The 8,510-nt window shown below is 37.6% G+C and overlaps 1 long non-coding RNA gene across 6 annotated transcripts; it reads right to left on the bottom strand.

Annotated features, from left to right (window-relative positions):
- Window positions 1-899: 899 nt before the first annotated feature.
- LOC131312005 (uncharacterized) lies at window positions 900-8,084 on the bottom strand. 6 transcript variants are annotated; one of them, XR_009195683.1, is made up of 7 exons: window positions 7,912-8,084; window positions 5,619-5,701; window positions 4,665-4,772; window positions 2,701-4,451; window positions 2,539-2,618; window positions 1,422-1,559; window positions 900-1,275 (listed from the first exon to the last, which is right to left on the bottom strand). It is a non-coding gene; the product is annotated as an uncharacterized LOC131312005 (long non-coding RNA). The 6 variants fall into 6 exon arrangements; XR_009195684.1 differs by lacking the exon at window positions 5,619-5,701; XR_009195682.1 differs by lacking the exons at window positions 4,665-4,772; window positions 5,619-5,701 and adding an exon at window positions 1,648-1,732.
- Between the last annotated feature and the right edge of the window lie 426 nt (window positions 8,085-8,510).

Below are 8,510 nucleotides of genomic sequence, written 5' to 3'. Positions count from 1 at the left end.
AGAAAAAGAAAAAGACTATACAAAATTGCCTAGGGTAGTCAATTTTTGTTTTCTTCAAAAAGACTATACGTTTTCTTCATTATCTTTTTTTGTTTCTGTTGTTTTTTCTTCTTTTCTTTTTCGCTCCTCTATTCAGTGTGTTAGGTGGTGTGATGGTGGTTCTGATTCTTTCCAAGCGAACAAAAACCCCTACACTGGCTCACACCCAAAGAGTAATCGTGGCCAAAAATGGTTCTGTTTGGGATTTAGCTTTAAATTCTGCATGACCTTGATTTGTTTTTTTTTTTCCCATACGGTATACATCAGCGGGAGTTAGCGGAGTTCAAGAAGGGGGCGGGGTGTTAGTATGTTAGTCAAGGAGGGGGTGTTTCAGAGGCTGTTCATAGCCCTGATCCCCAAATCTGCTCCCCATGGGACTCAAACTCAGGTCACCACTAGGGAGATAAATGAGACAACCGACTTGATAAGCTTGATTCCGGTTAAAAAATAAATAAATAAAACTTGATATGTAAAGTAGGTACTCCATTTTTTAGAACCAAAACTCGGAATTATGTTTGTTGGGGTCTTAGATTTCTGAAGGAATACCATAGGACAATAGAAAACCAATCGCAAAATCTAGTCCTTTTTTAATTGTGGTAGGAAAATGAGAATAAAGTGAATAGAAAACGAACTTTTATGTGCTCAACCACAAAGGTTGGCCAAGTGGTCTTAGTTTAGAACTTGGGAGTTTGCTCCCTCCTATGATCATGTGTACAATTCTTTTTGCCAACAACTCTTGAGGCCATCTTACTTGTAGGAAATAGTTTGAAGTGCACACAATCTGGCCCGGGACACCCTACATTAAAAATAAATAAATTACGAGCTCAATTTCCCTCACATTAGAGCACTTTCACAAATTTAGGTGTCAAACATAGAAAAAACTTCCATAGAAAAAGTAATGATCTGTTACACAAGGATCTGTTTGTGTTACAATTTTAATGATTAACCAATCACGCCCCCCTGCTCCAATGTGTGAACCTTCAAACAAACTCTTACAAATCTTCCATAGAAAAAGTAACAAGGCACGAAGACGTAGTTATCTTGTTACACAATCTCAATATTTACTTATGATTGCAGGCTGGACCGAACCGAACCGAACCGAGTGTTTTCGGCATTGACAGTAGAATAACTTGCCCTTTCACAGGAGATTTATGGTGAAGGAGACAAAGGGATGCCCATCACCGTCGCCTCCCAGGCCGCCCATCACTCCTTCGTCGTCATATTTCCAGTAAAGTGCTGCAGTTTTCACATGTAGAACAGTTAATATGGCCACAACAAACACGGGAGTCAATGGATGTTGCCACAACTGAGAAAAGCTCCTGAGTGGTCCTGAGACCAGAGACAAAGATGGTTCAGCACATTATATGGGATAACGAACATACCAGACCAGATCAGGACAACACTTGGCTATGAAGCAACAGGATAATGACCGAAATGCAGAGTTCAAAGCTTTTCCATTTGAGACAACAGAAACGTTGCCACTTGCAGCCCTCAGAGTTGGATTCGTATCTTACTTCCCCCTGGCAAAAGAAATACAGATACTTATATTGTTTGTCCATATTACCAAACCAAACTGGACTCTATATTCAAGGGAACCACATATCTCACATACGGTTGAAGCTTTCGCGGCTAGTAGTAAGTATCCGTTGGATATGTCATACCACAGGTCCACAACATACGGGATATACAATACCTTCAACATTGTAGGATGTGGCATTGTTAATCCCTCAATATTAATACAATGGAGTTACTTATCAGTCGAGTCAAACAAGCAGGGCTATAGGATACATAATGGTAGGACACCTCAGCAAATACTGTTTTTTATCAAAGCTGGTTTAATAGTTGATTTCTGCAATGCCCACATTTTTCTACTTGACATTTTAGCAAATACTGAAATGCAGCGTTCAAAACTTCTCCATTTGAGCCAAATTGATCGAAACAACTGAGGTCGGCGTTTAAGACAATGCAGACAACAGAAACGTTGCCACATGCAGCCCTCAGAGTTGGATTCCTATCCTACTTCCCCCCTGGCAAAAGAAATACAGATACTTATTGTTTGTCTGTATTACAAAACCAAACCGGACTCTTTATTCAAGGGAAACCGGACTCTTTATTCAAGGGACCCACATATCTCACATATGGTTGAAGCTTTTGCGGCTAGTAGTAAGTATCCATTGGATAAGATATACCACGACATACGGGACAAACAATACCTTGAACATTGTAGGATGTGGCATTATTAATCCCTCAATATTAATATAATGGAGTTACTTATCAGTCAAGTCAAACAAGCAGGGCTATAGGATACATAATGGTAGAACACCTCAGCAAATACTGTTTTTTATCAAAGCTGGTTTAATAGTTGATTTCTGCAGTGCCCACATTTTTCTACTTGACATTTTATGCATATCATTTTTAATCTGGGTAGTCCAAGCTCTGGCATAAAAACTACTCAAGGTTGATGGAATAGTAGAAAGAGAAATTATACATGCTAAGTACCTGTTGGAAATGTCACAGAGTTACTCTCATGTACTGCGTGCGTTCTTCTCACTTACCATGGAAGGTGCCAATGCAAATGACTGAAATCAACAAAATTTCAATGTCTTAGCCCAGTGATATCAGGGGAACAAGGACAATAGTTCTGGGGTGATGACCACTGACCAGTAGTACTAGAGAGAAATACAGTTCAATTACCAAGAAGATGGTGGCAGGCCATATCTCAGGATATTCTCTGCAAATAAACATACAGTACAGCGCATCCACAAACTGAAAACCTGCATTGTATCATGCAGTTAAAGACTAGATTCTACAAGAATATGTCAAACACTAGAAAAAAAAATTCCAGGAGGCCACTTTGGGTTCAGCAACTTAAATAATGCAAGAATAATGCGCCTTGTATGCCCTCCGAGTGAATCAGTGCACAAGTAAGTCGGAGTTAATTTGTTGCCACTTTTGGTCCAAGAATGTCCACTATGATTTTCCTAAGCACTTTGGGGTACACATCTGTGATAGTAGATAAAAATGGATCGAAAAATGGAATCAAGGCTTAGCAACAGTTCCAGCATATCATGCTTGTATAAGCAGATAAATGTGCATAATCAGACTCCTACAAAGGCAAGTCTATATTCCATCAATCCTCTCTGTTTTTAAAAGCTTTACCTTCTTTCTTTTTGTATGATCCTAAACAAAATAGGAAACGGGGATTTTCCTACTGTAAATTAAGTTAGGTCAACTTGAGATTGTTTACATCAATGCGAATTTATCAGATTTAAATGTTCATTCCATCACAGTGATCACATCAATGAACATGCTGAGACAAAAGGATACCTCCCTTCAACATAATGATTCACATCTGCACACCAACATAGCGTTGCTAAATTTTTTATGGTCAGCTGGACAGATCATATTTCACTCTGAAACTTAATTTGGGGAAATGCATTTGGTTACACCATGCCCTCCACCCACTTTGCTAACCTTGACCCTGTCCTATCTCATAAAAGCACTTCAACCTAAACTTTGTCATCTAATATGCTTTTATGCTGCCCGCAACTTCACACAGTCTGTCCAATTTTAATCTGCCATCCTAGCAAGGCATCAATCTCAATTATGCAATTCTGTGGTGTCCAATTTGAGCATGGCTTTTCTAGACAACACTCTCCGCAATTAAACATGCAACATTCTCCGCATGATAGACTTCCCATTCTAAAAACCTGCATGCTCAGGTTCACACATACAAGCTCCACCAAGTCAAAAGTGACCCAGAATCAGGAATTTAGCAAATAATGAGTGATATGTCTACAGAGTTAACTGTGGAGTTTCCATACCTAATCTGGTAAGAAATTCGGGCGCTCCACTAATTCAAATACTGTACTAGTCTAGAGGTTTACTTTTCAGAATTCCATTATCTAGGACATAACAAATTATTGGCAGCATTGTACCACTATCCACATGGTTAGAACTTAGAATACTCCAGTGAATAGCAACCTATGGATGCTGTTCTTAAAATAGTCAACCATTGCTAGTTAAAAAGCTAATCAAGTGCTAGATATCTGGGTAATAAGTGGACCTAGATTCGGTATGATGGGTTGAGCAAGATTCATGAAGTGGGACTGAGATAAAATAATATTTACATAATGACAAATTCACATGTCACCAGCCAGCAGGACCCATATTACCTACCAGATCATACCAGATTATTTTACGAGCTTTATTCACAGAATTGATACAGTTTTCAGAACCACAAATAAAACCATGTAATGATGTCAGAAGCTCCACAGAACTAGTAGCAACTCCCATAACAGGCATAGCACCATTGCAGAATGGAGCTTGTAAGTGTTTCTTGATCTTGCATCAGCTTCTCAGGCTCCTGCTTCCGACTCTCTTGTTTCCAGCTTATATTCGAAATCACAAATCTGAATCACAAGGAAAATTCTAACATTTCATAGTACATAAAGAAGATACCATCAATTAGAGAAACATCTTTATCATCATTCATCATTACCGAATTTCTAAACGAAGAATAGGAGCAAGAAATTCCTAGTACCAACAAAAGACAAGCTAAGCTGTTACATGCAAACCAACTAAAGAATGGAAAAGTTGCAACATGGACAAACTCGCTTGAAAACCTCTTTCAGATGCTTTAGTTCTAAAGTTGAATGTTGTTGGCATCACCAGTGAACAATGTCACACTATAAAGAGCATAATCCCTTCTCTCATACAGGTTCTTGGATGATCTGGAGACCTAGAATAATTAGTTCAATCCAGAAGTATAACCTACTGAAGCAAAAAGAATAAACCCACTTCATAAGAAAGAAAGATGGCACTTCTTTAAAGGGAAAAAAAGTCTATTCATATTTGCAAAGACAATCATAGGATACATAACAGACCAAGCTTTGTAATCCTCAGTGAAATTACCAATTTTATCTTCAGTGAAGCAACTAAAGTGACCACGGCAGTGATGATTCCCAAGTAAGTAGAACTTATAGACATCAATTAAAGTGACCAAAACAGTCTACAGTTGTAATATGCATGCACATTGATGCAGGCCATTATTATAATTGTTCAAGAAGTATAGGAATTTTCATTTATTCTTTCAAAATTAGTACTTTATAAGGAATCTTTCCATTTTTGCATAAATTGCCTAGAATATTAGGTTTTCTCATTTGGTTAATTGCATGTGGTTATTGTAAGGTTTAATGCATGCATGTATACATAGGTGCATTCACAAGTCTTATCCACTGTACTTATTTATTATCAGGTTCATTGAAACACATTTAGGAGAATGTTGAGAATTAGAATAGCCTTTGCATGGATTATAGGTATGGATGAAATCTTTCATTTCCAGGGGGAGAGTTGATTATTGAGTACTAATAAAATTCGAGTCTTGGGGAGAGTATCGCTAGATTTATGTGTTTGTCATTGTCCTTGTTGCGTATCCCTTTCTTTTCTATACGCTTCCCTGCATCACACGCTCACAAATTTGCACCCACTCAAAAGAAGAAAAAAAGATACTATCATATGCTCCATGCTGCACATAAAGATTCTTCTAAGATCTTGCAAATCCGACAGTTGTGTTGTACCTACCACTTTGCTTTCAGTTTATACCACTAGGTTGACTATGAACTTTGTTATACTCAGCAACACGCACCTATCATAGATATGCCTGAAAATATTTAGTATGCTCAAGTTTATGCCATCCAGAAAATAACAAATGGATACTAAAAGTGCAAGAAACAGAAGCATCTAGACTTCTTCTTTGGGCAACGATTAGTTTATTAGCCAGATAGAACACCAAGTTGCATGGTCAAGTAGATAGGTCAGTGGCGGCTTCATAAATTTTCCTCAGCGTATTCACAACCAAAAAAAAAACTCTGCTAGCTTAATTGACATTATACATAAATAAAATTCTACTGTATTAATATCAACAGTTTGGATTAAAAAAAAAGTATCAACAGTTTGACCAAAAATATATGAAAATGCACAAGATATTGAAATGGCCATCGACGAGTTCCCATAGTTTGAAAGATTATCAGTGGTGTCAGAGACATCATTTTTTGATTTACTTAACCAAGCAATCAGGGAATACATAAGGGCATCTCATCTTACACTATATATCTCTATTTTTTGTCTCTATATCTCCAATTTAGAGGGAAAATATTTGAAATGATAATAGAAAATAGAGATAGCGAGATGCATGGATGGAGTGTATACGAATAGTAATTCACTTTTCAAATATTAAAATTTATTTTGATTCTCCCAAATAGAGTTTTGGACTCTAATATGAATGTTTCGTATGTGAGATGTGACCATTGTGAAATCAGAAGGGAATGTTAACCCCAAATTTGCCGCTTTCTTTTCGATTATTGTTTATGCATTTATCCCATTTTACAGCTAAGAGTAACTTTTTGTGCTGCTGAGTCTTGGGCTATGGGTATTCAATGATTGTCGGTTGAGTATCCAATATTATTTATCCCAATTGTTATGATTGTTTGTGCATATGTGCCACCTCTGAGATAGGTTACTAAAAAATGCCCTTCTTCTACACTAAGCTTGCTCCTTTTCTTTCTACGATAAAAGTAAATACCAAACTAAAATGGGCCTTAAGCCCCAATCAATTGGGGGCGGCTACATGAATCCATTTTCTCCATTGAGTTCTATCAAGGTCATCGTGCTCTGTGATATCCAATAAACCTAGGCCCTTTTGAACTATCACCACAAAAGTCATGATTGGTCTACCTCGCCCTTTAATTCTCAGCATACCCCTTACCGTTTTCATATCATTCCTCCCAACTACAACATCTATCTACCGATCTACGATAGACATGTCCAAACCACCTTAGTCTATTATCTCTCATCTTATGTTCTATCGGTGCTAACCTACTGTGCTCCAAAGGTTTTCGTCGCTAATCCTATCAAAAAGAGTATATCAGCATAAATAAAGAATGAAATTACTGTTTGATCATGTTAAAGCAACGAGAATATGTGAACCAAAACTCCACACTTGCAGAGAGTAATCTTGTCCTGCCATCATAGGGTACAATATCTACAAATTAAATGGCATACAATCCTGGCAACTTAAACATGAATTTCATCAATGATCTCCTTGAGAGGAAACATAGTTGGCCGCTTTACCTCATCCCACACGACTCTATGACGCAATCAAGATTAAGAAATCAGCACTCTTTAGTCACGTTTACTTGGCCTTAATAGGGATGGAATAATAGTAAGGGCCTGTGATCCCTTGGAATGAGAAATCCAACTCAACTAATAGTAGGGGCAACCTAATTTCATAGCATAAGTTACATAATCTCATTCGATCAGTACTCACTTTGAACTAATAGTGGGGGTATATATCTCAGGTTTTGTACAATTAACTCTCCAATTACTTTGAAACGCCACAAATGACCTCCCTTGAATTTATAACCCAAATCATGTCTCATCTGTCGAATCAAATACTATACCCTTCTAGCAACAATCACAAATGCCACAGAATCATGTCTAATGCATTGAATAAAATCCTATATCCTATGTCCAACAATCCAAATGCAGTTACCTAGACAAGTACGAAACAACAGGAACAACATCAATCACCAAAACTGCTAATCAAGCCGGCAATCCTCTCAACTCCTCGATCTGACGCTGTACTTGTGAGACAATACTTCAATGAACGCATGTGACTGCGCAAAATCTCACGCATCCAATAAAAAAAGAAGAAGAAAAAAGTACAACCAAATGTCTACTCTAATTCGGAAAATCACGTTCAATAGGTCGTCGCTTGGTGCGAAAAGTGAATCCAAGGTTCCAAGACGAAGGTTATGAATATTGAACTGCCAAATTCATACTATGAATAACCAAGTGGGTTGATGAGTATACCTTGTAGAGAGGAGTATCGAAGGAATGCCAGGAGCCGTCGAATCTTGAAAGCGACTCCAGAGAGATGAGGCGGGATTTCGAACCGCCGAATAACGCGTCGCCATTGTTGTTGCTTCGATCGTGGATCATCGAATTCAAGATAATTACAGCAGCCGAAAGCCAATCAATCATTACTGGAAGGCGCGACTATTCGCAGCTTCTTATATTCTTCTTTAGCCTGCTATATTTCGATAAATAGTTGTTAAAAATTATAGGTAACATTTTCGGTAAATAACTGTTGAAAACAAGATTATATTTCAGTAACTATATGTCGAAAAATATGTTCAATCTTCGGTAAATAACTACCGGACATACATTTTCGATATCGGTAAATAGCTGTTGAAAAAAATATTATATTTCGATAATTATATGCTAAAAATGTATCTCAATTTCGGTAATTTCGGTAAGTAACTGTATCTCAATTTCGGTAAGTAACTGTCGAGTACAATTGAAAATTTTTAACGGACTAACGGAGAAAATACGGGCTGCGAATAGTGTCTCCTTACTGCAATTATACCTGACGATTTTGCAGAGACAGACGAGCAATGAACCACTACGGC

The sequence above is a fragment of the Rhododendron vialii genome, chromosome 12a, assembly GCF_030253575.1.
Source record: "Rhododendron vialii isolate Sample 1 chromosome 12a, ASM3025357v1".
Classification (NCBI taxonomy): domain Eukaryota; kingdom Viridiplantae; phylum Streptophyta; class Magnoliopsida; order Ericales; family Ericaceae; genus Rhododendron; species Rhododendron vialii.
The sequence above is the reverse complement of the archived record's forward strand: the minus strand, read 5'-3'. Positions and strand labels throughout refer to the sequence as shown.